At 39.6% G+C, this 13530-nt stretch overlaps 1 protein-coding gene across 4 annotated transcripts in view; it reads left to right on the forward strand.

Annotated features, from left to right (window-relative positions):
• Positions 1-13530, forward strand: part of dock3 (dedicator of cytokinesis 3) — a 557701-nt gene that overhangs the window by 59640 nt on the left and 484531 nt on the right. The gene's annotated exons all lie outside the window — the stretch shown is intronic.

A 13530-nucleotide genomic window follows, 5' to 3' on the forward strand; every position in this document is an offset into this window, starting at 1 on the left:
CTGAGTCCATATAAACACTCATACCAAATTTTAGGCATGTATGTCAAGGCATTCTTGAGATATCGCGCTCAGAGTATTCATGGACTTGACCTTTGACCTCCAACATCAACTCACTTCATCTTTGAGTCCATACAAACACTTGTACCAAATTTGAAGCATATGCGTCAAGCTGTTCTGGAGATATAATGCACAAAGCATGAGATATGGCTGTGACTTTTTTATTTTGACACACGAGAAACACCTAAACAGGATGTGTAGTTTTAGGGAGCGGCAGATTTTTTGTTGTTTTATTTGGAACAGTAGACGCTCCAGACTTCGCCTTACTTTGCTATACTTACCATATGACAGAGGAGGATTGGGACTGCCTTTCCTGCAGGGATACTACAGGGAAATCAGTTCATAGACCAAGTAAACAGAGTTGGGTTGAGGGGATATTGCAATGTCTTGCTATGGAAAAACTGACTTACATAGTTAAGGGGAAATATAAGACTTTTGTGAAGATGTGGGGTTCATTTATGGAATTTCTGGAAGGCAATGATTTTACTATAGTCCTGTAGCTTGCCGTCTCTGTGCATACACACTAGGCATAAAAAAAAAGGTTTGGTTCCTGTTGCAGTTGAGGCCATGGGTCGGTAGGGAATTTTGTTTTTCCCAGTGGCAGTAAGGGATAGGTAGGAAATCAGTCCCTCCAGGATTTCGCGAGGATTTTTTTAATTTGTTGCGACCTAAAATGCCTGATTTCGCTTTTCTAAAAAATTGTGATGGAAGTTGCTGTGTTTTTAGCTGTTTCTTGCAGAGAAATTGGGGGAGGAAGTGAAAATTGCAAAAATAGTTTAGGGCAATTAAAGATGAACTGAACTGAAATAATCAACATTGATAATGTGTTGATTATGACAATTAAAAATAAATGACACTAAAAAAAATAATTTAAAAAATCAATACGTAGCCTTTTTTAAGCAACACCAAAATTGCATTTGTTAGTTTCAATGACGTCACTGGCATGGTAGGACCTGAGAAGTTCTATAGGCAACAGCTGCAGCATATGATGTATACACGAAAATTTGTAATTTTAATGGCATGGGTTACAAATTTGAGCCTGTGAGGGACAGGCCTGTAGTGTCTTGACTACCACTAGATGGGTTTCAGGCTCCAGCTCAACCTTCAGTAGGATCATTTGGGTGAAAATGACTGTGTATGCTGCGGAGCATGGACACTGGAATCTATCTGTTGCAAAGCAGTGGCGAAACGTAGGGAAAATGTTCAAGGAAGCCAAAGTGACGGGAAAAATATGTTTATTTATGTATGTGTTTATTTCGGGGGGTATACATTTTGTGCAATGTACAACATAGATACATTTTGTGAGGCACAACATAGGCTACTGTAGACCTAGCCTACAGGTCATGTAGAAAACTGGACGAGGGGCGCTTGAGACAGCAACACGCACGCTGTCTCTGTCTCCCTCCATCCTTCACACACACACATTGCCTACTGTACATCCTCCACACAACTGCATACTCACTCACCACCACTACATTAGGCCTATGCGAAGGCTACGGTGCATATACAAATAAGCTATATAACACGCATTGTCACGTCAATGTAGGCTAACGCATATGGACTACTGGCACTCGTAACAGCAACTCACACGGGCTCTCTCTCCCTCCCTTGAAACTGTTAAAAACTTCCTTACCCCAAGTTGACCCCAGATACACGGAGGATACACGAGTTTGCCGTTTATTTTAGGCTAACATTAGTGGAGAGTTTGCAGATTTTTACCATGTGGATGTTGATATTGCACGAGTCTCTTGGATAGCAGCACTGCGAGTTAAACTCCCTCGCATCAACAATCTGCCCTGAGACGGTGAACAACTGGCTTCAGGGTGAGTAGAAAGGGACATTGGATTCTGTTTACAGACCCGCTGTGGTTTAGTTACCAGCTAGTAAAAGCATTATTATCGATCTGTGATATCGTCGGAGTCATGGTTTATACTCTCTATGGTCGGAGTGCTAGCTTGTGGAGTTTGCCATAAGAGTGTTTCCAAGGTGTTCGATGCTAGCCCTTTCCTAGGTTGGATCGTATGGTAGCCTATCTAACACTGGACCTCATCTGAGGCTACTTCGATATCTTATTCCAAAGGGGACAGATAGGCTACTGCACTTAAAACTTTAAACGATTGAACGAACCTTCCCAGACTTTGTAATTGCGACCAGTGACTGCATTGGGTGAACGAAGCCGAAGTTGAAACTTAGGCTCCATGGGACATAGACTGTGGGCTCGCCCTTCTATGAATTGAAAAAGACTACAACCTGCTCCACCGAGTTTGCAATAAAGTAAGCGAGAAAAGGGTTTTTTAAGTCAGGATATGGCAAGTCAATGGCATTTATTCGTCCAAAGTTACAGACCAGTTTCCATAGTGCACATCTTATCAATAGTTTGAATGTCGTGTGTGTTTCTGCTCATTGACAAAATTGCGTTCAGTATGATTCATGCCAAATTAATTTCCCCTGTTAAAGTGTTCGCCTTTGTTTCACTAGTTTGGTTTCATTTTGTATGAGATTTTGTTATGTAGGCTAGCCTATGATAAATGGCTTATGGCCAATATGTAACTCAGCTAGGCCTAATGTTAGTTTCCTCAGCCATGTCAGCTAGCCTCAGACTCATTATCTGCTATGGCTGCTAGTGCTAGTGCGGAGTAGCTTACCATGCCAGTGACGTAGCCGATTGTTGAAATCCAACATGGCTGCGCCCATGTAACAACAACACCACTTTCAACGTACAATTTTATCCCTTTTAATAAATTCAGCCATTTTAATCATTGTACCAATGAGAAGAAATAAAATACATCTGTTATATCACCTTTACTTCAAATTCCAGTTCAGTTCATCTTTAAGGTTAGTAAGACCAAAATCATCATCTTGATGCTTATTAAAAAGGATAAGTAAAGGTAAACAGTAAGGAACATAAAGGCCTACTTTATTTGTGTAAATGCTTTGACTGGGGTAATTCACAAAGCAGTATAACCTTTCAAAAAAGACAGTCACCTAAAGAGATGGCATCATGTCATATGTTTCAATACATTCATATATGTTGTAATTCATATGAAGTTCATATCTTTTTAATAATTCATAGTCTGTGGCCTGCATAATTACTAATAGCAAAGTAAGTATCTAGTAATTAAATATTGATTTAAACTATTTGACTACACTTCTCTTTAATGTCATTACATTGGTGGTGTACGTCTAATTGACTGCCTTCCCCTTTAAGGACGTGAGAGTAGCCTAATTACATTTCTGAGTGGATTGGAAGGCTTGCATCTCACTGTTTTCGGCTACGTGTGTAAATCACTTTTTGCATAGTGCATTACGATATGTAGATCCAATTGGGAATGTCTTTTATGTCATTAGTTAAAATAAATGTAAAAAAAAACCAACTCGAATGAAATCATTCTTGGATCATAGAAGAGGTAAATGTCTTGCAATTTTATTAATTTCTATGATTTTGGTAGCACTACTCAAACTAAGCCCACAAGCTAGCAAACATGACATTAGCTAAAAGGACATCTCCAGGTAAATGTTTGCCAATGGGTTGCATAGCCTACTCAAATGTCAGTAAACCAAGTAGGCCTTAATTAACTTACTTTCATAGCCTAGGCAGGTTAGCAACACCAGGTTGAGAGATGCAAGTAAGCAGATCATTAACGTTAGCCATCTATTTATTGTCATCAAAACTGCAGAGGAACGAACACGTTAGGGCAGTCTTTGATGTCATATGCAGAAGGTGCAGAAGTAAGTGTGGCATCTGGATCAATATTCTGCTCGAGGGACGGTTGTGGTAGGTGAAATTTCACGGGCAAACTACGATGATTGGTCAAATTTGCGAAAAAGTTGCGGTGTTTGGACAAAATTGCGAGTGCCTTGGTAAGTGACGAAAACAATCGTCTTCGTGAACAGCTGTGCACTAGGCTACTTTGTTAGCTTTTTTAAAAGAGAAAATACGCTCATCCCTATACATAATGCAAGGGGTAATTAATTTAATTATAGTTTGGCTTTTATTTGTGGATTTATTTAATGTAGCCTAGACTATTTAGTGTTATTTGTTCCCCAAGCTCAAAAAATAAATTTGGGTCGCACATAAATTGACAGGGTCGGTCGAAAACCGGAACCCAAGACTTTTTATTTTTTTTTATTTTTTTTATTTTTATGCCCTACATGCCTGTCTGCTGTTTTTTTTTTCTGATTGATTTTCTTTTTGTGATAAGCATCTGCTAAAACTCACCCATGTTTCCTTTCCAATTTGTAATATTGTGTGCTTTAGAGTAATAATGAATGTGTTGTTTTTGTTCTATGTTATGTGTTGTTTCTGTATGTCTTTTTCGTAGTAATAGTAAGTTAAATATTTCCTATTTTTTTTAATTAAGGCATTACGATCAATTTCCAAAAAGATGATTTTATATTCCTCTTTTTAGTCAACTTTAGCAGAGGTGCCAGTAATTCTGGAGGGTACTGTAAGTGCACTTTGTGTGCGAAACCGAAAGATCTCTCTATACCTTGGGAAATAGTAGTAATTTAATGAAACTAGATGCCACACAGATGCGGTGCCACACTCATCTTTTTGATTCTTGATAAAGCCAATAATGTCAATATCAAACAAAATCACCGATTTCCCTCCATTTCAACGAGAACACTTTAATTGTTATTGTTGATGTGTGCGCTTGCTGTAGGCTAGATAAGGAAAATGTCAAAAAGGAAACGTCAGCGACCACAGCTTGCGAGCGCGAACACAAGGCTGAAATGGGAAAGTTTCCATCCGAAGACTGATTCTGAAAATGCGAAATGAACTGCCCGTTATATATCGCACACTGCAACAAGTTACTATTGCTGTGTTAACCCTGTTCGGTTCCACTTGCATGTGAGAAATCTTTCTCACATATGAAAAATATAAAGACAAACCTGCGTTCACGTTTAAGGGCAATTGTTAAAAAGTAGTTTGTCGAGGGTCTTATGGTTTGGCACAAATGGCAGAAGTCAGGCAGAAATGGCGTGAATATTGATATTTATTTTTCCGTCACCTAAAGTATGAGTCATCCAGTGCAAAATTATAGGAAAAAATAATGCAACGAAAATAAAAATAAAATGGTAACAAAAATACTTGATAAACGAAACAAAAAGGCTATGGCTATATTCAGCCAGAAATAACAGCACTAGATTCAACAACACTAGGCTTTTAGGCTTAGTAAGGTTTTACACAATACCTTGAGCTATAAGCAACAGCAAGCAGTTCTGTTCCTTGAGAGGCCTCTTTCCAAATGACACGCACACATTTTTATGCATTGGCAAAACCCACACCTAATTGGTAACTACCATTAGTCTATACACATGCAGGGGTGTTTACTCATAATATCATAAATTCACATCAAACACAGTTTCCTACTGACAAGATTCCTAGAAGCCCCAGGAACTCACCTGCCATAGCGATAGTAAAAAGTTGCACTTTTGAAACCTCAAATACACAAACACCGTACAACACTTACATATTTTCTCATTACAGAAAATGTATACAGGCTTTACAGTTTCTAAATCGATGCTTATTTTCCCTTAACAAAACTGAGTTTTGCCGCGAGTGCATGAACTAGAAATGAATGAAATGAGCGTGAATGCGTGGGAAGATGTTTGGTGTGATTCAACCTCATGTATGCATCCATCGGCTAAAGACACACAAACTCAACCTAACGCAACACAATCCATGGCAATGAATATTAATAGTTTGACCACATGTACATTATGAACACAAGTCCATTGTTTAAAAGTACTACATGTTTTAAGTTTGGTGCGGCCATATATGGTCGCGTGAGGACGCGCAGATAGCCGCGGCGTCACAGCAATTCCGTGCAAAACTGTCACATCCATAACGCCAACACAATGCCATGGTATTTAGTTGCCGTTAGGGATATGACAGTTTTGCGTGGAGTTGCCCTTAAATGGTGACAATTATTGCATGAAACTTCACCTCACTGAATATGAGCCAACCAGACTCCAAGGCCATCACCAAATCTAATCTCTGGTAGGCCTAATTAATGTTCAATTTCGCCAACGAAAATTGAGTGTTGTGTTGTTAACTATGATGTTACTTTGCATACCAAAGGACACTGGAAAAAAAGGGGGTGGTGTTTAGCCTACATGGGAAGCCTAAGGCCTATACTTCTGTCATTCCACTTTACATTTCAAGTTAGCCTACTTGCACATTAAAACTAGTAGAAAATGTATTTAAAAATACTGTGTTGAATGAAAGTAACTATGTTAAATATCCAAACTTTTTCTTGTTACCGTCTTTATGTGGCTCTTCTGAGATTAAAAAAATAACACATTTGGTAAAAGTGGCTCTCCAGGCAAAAAAAGTTGCCGACCCCTGCTATAGCCTAATGGAAATGCAGATACTTAGATTGTTGCTTAAATTGCTTCGATGCTTAGATTGTTATCTGGAATATCATGGAATTTTTTGGAAAATCTATTCCAAACATGGAAAGTCAGAGAATTTTATAATTTTACTTAGAGTGTGAACCCTGTTTATGTTTTGGCCCTACAGTTGAGTTCATAATAAAATGGACACAACGAAATAACAAACACTTTTTTTTTAATTAGTCGTTTAGATTAGTCGACTACCGTATTTTCCGGACTATAAGTCGCACTTTTTTCATAGTTTGGCTGGTCCTGCGACTTATAGTCTTGCGGTGTTCCCCAAGGTTCAATTTTAGGACCAATATTGTTTTCCCTGTATATGTTACCTCTAGGCCACATAATTCACCGCCATAACATATAATTTCACTGCTATGCTGATGACACACAGCTGTACCTCTCAGTCAAACCAAACATGCTTAACAAGCTAACTGTACTGGAGGATTGCAAAGCTGATGTGAAAGACTGGATGTCACAGAATTTCCTACAGCTTAACTCAAAACAGAAGTCCTTTTCATTGGCCCTGACAAAGTCTATAATCGAGCTAAGACTTTTCTTGAAAATGTAGCCTCAAATAACAAGACTACTTCTAGAAACGTACGGGTTTTATTTGATACAGATTTAAAATTTGACCAACATGTAAAACTCCTTGTCCAGTCCTGTTATTATCAACTGAGAAACATTTCCAAAATCAGATCAATGCTTTCTTTAAAGGACACAAAGATTATACATGCATTTGTCTCATCTAGACTTGATTACTGCAACACCTTATTCACCTGTTTAAATCGTCATTCCATCTCTCGTTTACAGACTGTTCAGAATTCAGCAGCCAGACTTTTGACAAATTTCTAACTTAAATTTAGGGAACACATCACCCCAGTTCTGGCCAATCTTCACTGGTTGCCAGTGAGTTTTAGGATTGATTTTAAAATCCTCCTTATAACCTATAAATTGAATTTCTTTATTGAGTATCAATAAAGTATCTATCTATCTATCTATCTATCTAAAGCATTACATCAGGGGTCTCAAACTCAAATGAGCTGAGGGCCACTTCTGCCAATGTCATCTGATTGGAGGGCCACGTCAGTGTTAAAGAATAATACAAAAAAAAGAACGGCTATTTCATTTCCTAAAATGCAATATTTTTTTTCAAATACTGTATTTTGAAACACAAGACTACAAACAGAAAGTGCAACCTGTGCTAGCAACCTTAGCTTATAAATAAAATAATGATAAAATAAATATTAATACAAATTATAAAAACAAACATAAAAACATGTAGGCCTATGTGTGTGTTTCACACCAAATAAAAATATTTTCTTTTCCTAACGTTTTTAAACCTGGCAAACTAGGCGTCAGGGTTAAGAAAGCAACACCATTGGATTTTTATATCAAAATGTTCATGGCTTGAAAGTGGTCAGAGATAAAGTCCTACTGTAAATGTAAAAATCTTTGAGTATAAACAAAAGTTTTTTAAGGGTGTAAATGTACCCATCTAATTTGCCACTGGATGGCAAGCACCTCAAATTATGCACCTTTCAGTAGATACTGGATGTTGAGCATATTTGAGCAGGTTTACTTTCTTTGTTGTCATATTACCCACATAAAAAATTAGGAAAACAGTAGGCCTAAGATGTATACCAACAATAGTAAACTATTACTAGCCTATAACCACAAGGTCTACTATAAAGTATCCTGGTCAAATCAGTTCCTATCGCGGGTGACTTTGTAGTTCTTCAGAGCCCTATTTCTACTACCCCTGCTGTCTGTGCCACATCCATTTCGGACACTATCATCACAATTACCACTGAAACCTCCAAGCTATGTTGGACAGAGGGTCGAAATAAATAATATAATATAATTACGACTGTATTATAAATAAAATAAGCATGGTATGCTTAGTAAACACCGTCATATACACGCAAAGACGCACCCCCATTCACAGACGCACCGTCCGTGACTTATCACTGTCAATAGAAGGTCAATCATAATCTCCAAAAGGCAGATATTCTCCTTCAGAATCAGAATAGGTGAATAACATAGCCTACCCAAGACTTCATCACACGTGAACGTTTTTCAGCATTTGGTGTAGGCCTATTTCTGCTTTAATTTGTGCAAAACTATGCATCGCTTCCTCGTCATTTCGATAAAAAATGCACATCTTCGTGTTTCTCGCATGTAAGTTTCCTGAAAGCTTTGCGCAGCGATTTTGGGTTTGAATCAAGCTCTGGATGTCTAGCAAATAGTGTAAATAGTGTAATAGAGAAGAGTACAAATGAGATTTGTCACCGTACTTGGATCTATCGTCTATTTTAATTAGTATTGTTGTCTGTCGCAATTAAAAATACCCTCAAGGGCCGGATTACATTAGTATTTTGACATGGGTCGTGTGCCGGAATTGGGCCGGACGCGGGCCGGATTTGGCCCGTGGCCGGGAGTTTGAGACCCCTGCATTACATGGTTTGGCACCTGACTATTAAAATATTTATTAACCCCCTACTGTCCGGCTTGGCCCCTCAGATCCTCCAGCCTGGGACTTTTAGTTGTTCCAGAAAGTAAACTTTCAACTAGGGGTGACCGATCATTTGCAGTTAGAGCACCCAAGCTTTAGAACAGCCTCCCTTATCATATCAAATCTGCACCATCAGTGGCTGTTTTCAAATTTAGTCTAAAGACCCACTTATATAAAATTGATTTCCTTAAATAGTGAATGATTCCACTCATGTCTCTGCTAATTTATTATCATTTCTGTTTGTTTATTTTGTCTTGGGTACTATACTTTTCCTTTTTAATTTTCTTTTTTTTTACATATATATTTAGTTAAGTTTGTGTTTGATAGTTTGTAGTTTGGTAGTTTACTATTTTATCATTATTATTATTATTAATATTATTACTATTATTGTTATTGTTGTTATTATAACTATTGTTTTGTTTTTTGCTTTGTTTTGTTTGTTTGTCTGTAGAGCACTTTGTGCTTTGTGCTTGAAAAGTGCTATATAAATACATTTTATTATTATTATTATTATTATTATTATTATTATTATTATTTATTATTATAGTCAGGTGCGACCTACCGTGCAACTTCAAATAATAGCTGAGACCCAAATAGACGCCTGTGTCAGAACCCAGATTGGGAATCAAGTGCAGGGCCCAGTTTCCCGATAACGACGGAGACACACTCTTTTCTACAATTCATCTTACGATCATTCGTTTGGTTTTTCCGACTGTTTCCCGAACATGCTCATGGCGTGAACGCGCGTGCACTGCTCTTAAGATGCTCTTAAGGGGAGCTGTCCAGTTCTGAAATATCCTCTAATTTGATGGTGATGTCAGGTGACTGCACGTCACAAGGCCTACCGTTTAAACTTCGGATCTACATATTAATTCACATCAATACGAAAATAGAAACACTTTGACATCTGCATGTAAGCATCCCAAGTAGGTTATATAGCCTACTACACACAGACATAAATAATTGTAATTATTTAAGATTAGATTGTTGCACCATGCAATAATTTTTCGCGGTGTTTGAAGATAAGAAAGAAGTCGAGAAAGTGAGGAAATGTGTAGGCTAGTCTTAGATTTTGATGCAGTAGCCTACAGACTAAACCACATGTTCCTTTCTCTGCTTTTACCTCATAGGCCTAATACATTAGAGCCTTCACTTAGCAAAGATAATTGCAAACTATTCTGGCAACGTCTCGTTTCATAACTGGATTGCATTTTTGTCCGCTTTTCATCACATTATTATGACCATTAAATGTAGGCTATTTTGCACGCTAAAATCTGATTCATCAGGTAAACACAATAAAGAATGGGAGGGTGAGTTGGATTATGTATTCTCTAAGTTGTAATTCCTCTGTATGTCCTGTTGGTGACCTCAGTGAGAAGTACTGTTAAGACGCTCGGTAACACTTTACTTCAAGTCAAGTGAAGTCGGCTTTTATTGTCAATTTCTTTACATGCACTGGTCATACAAAGAATTGAAATTTCGTTTCTTACTTTCCCATGCAGACATAGACATGCTTTAAATACAGACATAGACATACTATAGATATAGCCATAGACAATAAACATTAAATTAAAGTGCAAGACTGAAATATAGAACATGTATGTATCAAAATAGAAATATAGGACATGTATATAAAAAAAAGAGGTAGTTGTGTTGTATATTTATATAGTCTTAACAGTTACATGAAGTTTAAACTTGTGCTTGTGTGACCTGTATATTTACATTGATATGCAGTATGCAGTAATTTCAAGTATATCAGGCTTGATGTGAAGCAGCAACACGTTAGGCTGCGCAGTCACAGTGCAGTTCCACAGGGCGGTGTTGGGGGGGAGGGGGGTTAGGGTAGACAGGATCCTAGTTCCCTAGGTTCCTGGCTGGCTGGTGGGTGGGTGGGGGGCTGTCAGTGATGGGAGAGTGGGTAGAGTGTTCAGCATCCTGATTGCTTGGTGGATGAAGCTACTTGCCAGTCTGGTGGTGCCGGGGAGCGGAGGCTCCTGTACCGCTTTCAGAGGGCAGGAGGCTGAACAGTTTGTGTGCAGGGTGGGTTGTATCCTTGACAATCATTAGTGCTTTGCGGGTGAGGCAGGTGGTGTAAATGTCCTGCAGGGAGGGGAGTGGTGCTCAATGATCCTCTTAGCTGTGTTAACAGTGCGCTGGAGGGTCTTCCTGTTCTGATCTGTGCAGCTTCCGCCCCACACTGTGATGCTGCTGGAGGCGATGCTCTCGATGGTCCCTCTGTAGAATGTAGTCATGACGGAGGCGTGGCACTTGCCTTCTTCAATTTTGCTAGAAGAAGTAGAGGGCTGCTGGGCTTTCTTAGCCAGTGATGCTGTGTTGGTGGTCCAGGAGAGGTCGTTGCTGATGTGCACCCCAGAAATTTTGTGCTGCTCACTCTCTCCACAGCATCTCCGTCGATGGACAGTGGTGGCAGTTGTTTGTGGCCTCTCTGAAAGTTGACAACAATCTCCTTGGTCTTGCTGACATTTAGCAGGAGGTTGTTGTCTTTGCACCATTTAGCCAGCAGGTCTACTTCTTCTCTGTAGTGAGCCTCATCGCCCTTAGTGATGAGGCCCACCAGTGTTGTAATAGATCCCGCAAACTTCACCAGATGGTTGGAGCTGTGAGTGGTTGTACAGTCATGTGTTAGCAGTGTGAAGAGCAGGGGGCTGAGCACACACCCTTGAGGGGCCCCGTGCTCAGGGTCAGAGTGCTTGAAGTGTTGTCCCCGACCGCATTACTGCTTGTGGTCTCTGCAACAGGAAGTCCAGCAGCCAGTTGCAGAGGGAGGTACTGAATCCTAGCTTGTCCAGTTTGCTGATGAGTTGTTGTGGTATTATGGTATTGAATGCTGAACTGAAGTCTATGAACAGCATTCTCACATATGAGTCTTTATTGTCTAAGTGGGTGAGGGCTGGATGGAGGGCAGAGCAGATTGCATCCTCCGTGGATCGTTTGGCTCGGTATGCAAACTGGAAGGGGTCCAGGGTGGGGGGTAGGGTGGCTTTGATGTGTGACATGACTAGCCGTTCGAAGCACTTCATGATTATGGGCGTGAGTGCTACAGGACGGTAGTCATTGAAGCATGATGGTGATGATTTCTTTGGCACGGGTATGATGGTGGCAGTTTTGAAAAGTGATGGGATGACTGCTTGCTCCAGAGAGGTGTTGAAAATGTCTGTAAAAAACATCCTTCAGCTCTTCTGCACAGTCCTTCAACACTCGTCCTGGTATGTTGTCTGGGCCTGCTGCTTTGCGTGGGTTAATGGTGGCTAGTGTCCTCTTCACGCTGGCAGAGGACAGGTACAGGGGGTTGGTCGTGGGGAGGTGGGGTTTTCTGTGGGTGAGTGTCATTTTGTGCTTCAAAACGGGCGAAAAAACTGTTCAGGTCATTTAGCAGAGAGGTGTTGTTCTCACAGCTCCGTGGCGCAGGCTTGTAGTCAGTGATGGCCTGTATGCCCTGCCATAGTCTCTGTGCATCTCTGCTGCTACTTGACGGGTGAGTTCATAACACATTCATAGCAGCTGTCATAAACTGCACATAAAGCATTCATGACTGTTTCATGAGACATGACTCAACATTCATAACAAACCTTTCATGAATGTGGAAGACAGAACGACGACAACTTGTCAAAATAAAAGTCCAACAATCGCAAAGCAGCATTGCCGTTTTTGTTCCAGACCTCTTACCTGATCACGTCACATCTGAGTCAATGGGCTACTCCAGTGCCAAAAAGACAGAACATGGTCAAGCAAATAATTTTTGTTTCATAAAAAATATATTTGTTTTATGATGTAACCTTTGCAGATAATTTCTCATCATTTGCTACTAGGAATGTCCATTGTCCAACCGTTCCAGGTTAACAAATAAGGGTCAGCTGAATGTAGGCTAGTTTAGGCTACCTCCCAGTGTTAAACTCAGTGATTACGAATACTTCACAACTTGTATAGTAAAGTGACATTCGATGTAGACTTCATAAGATATTCATGAAATATTTACAAAGGCTGAAGAGAAAAACGGCAATTCTGCTTTGCGACTTGTTGGACTTTTATTTTGACAAGTTGTCGTCATTCTGTCTTCCACATTCATGAAAGGTTTGTTATGAATGTTGAGTCATGTCTCATGAAACAGTCATGAATGCTTTATGTGCAGTTTATGACAGCTGCTATGAATGTGTTATGAACTCACCTGTCAAGTAAAGTGTTACCGAGCGTCTTAACAGTATGCAGTATAAAGTGTTACCAGACGCTCTTAGTCGGTAACGAGAACTCTGGAGCACTCGTAGATTTACGACTGTTTTCACAACGTTCTTAAGCTACGATGGTTTCGGGAAACAGTCGGCAAATCTTAAGACATTCGTAAGAGGGACTTTACGACGCTCTTAGGCTTAAGATGCTTTCGGGAAACTGGGCCCAGATCTAATAGACGCCTGTGTCTCTCAAATCTCAAAACTTTTTACCAGAGTTTTCTGGGCTGCCATAGACTCCTATAGCAGAAGAAAGATGCAAAATCATCATCATCATCATCAACATCATAAAAATAATAATGACGATGATAATAATAATAA

Source organism: Alosa alosa, chromosome 10, assembly GCF_017589495.1.
Source record: "Alosa alosa isolate M-15738 ecotype Scorff River chromosome 10, AALO_Geno_1.1, whole genome shotgun sequence".
In the NCBI taxonomy this organism is placed as follows: domain Eukaryota; kingdom Metazoa; phylum Chordata; class Actinopteri; order Clupeiformes; family Clupeidae; genus Alosa; species Alosa alosa.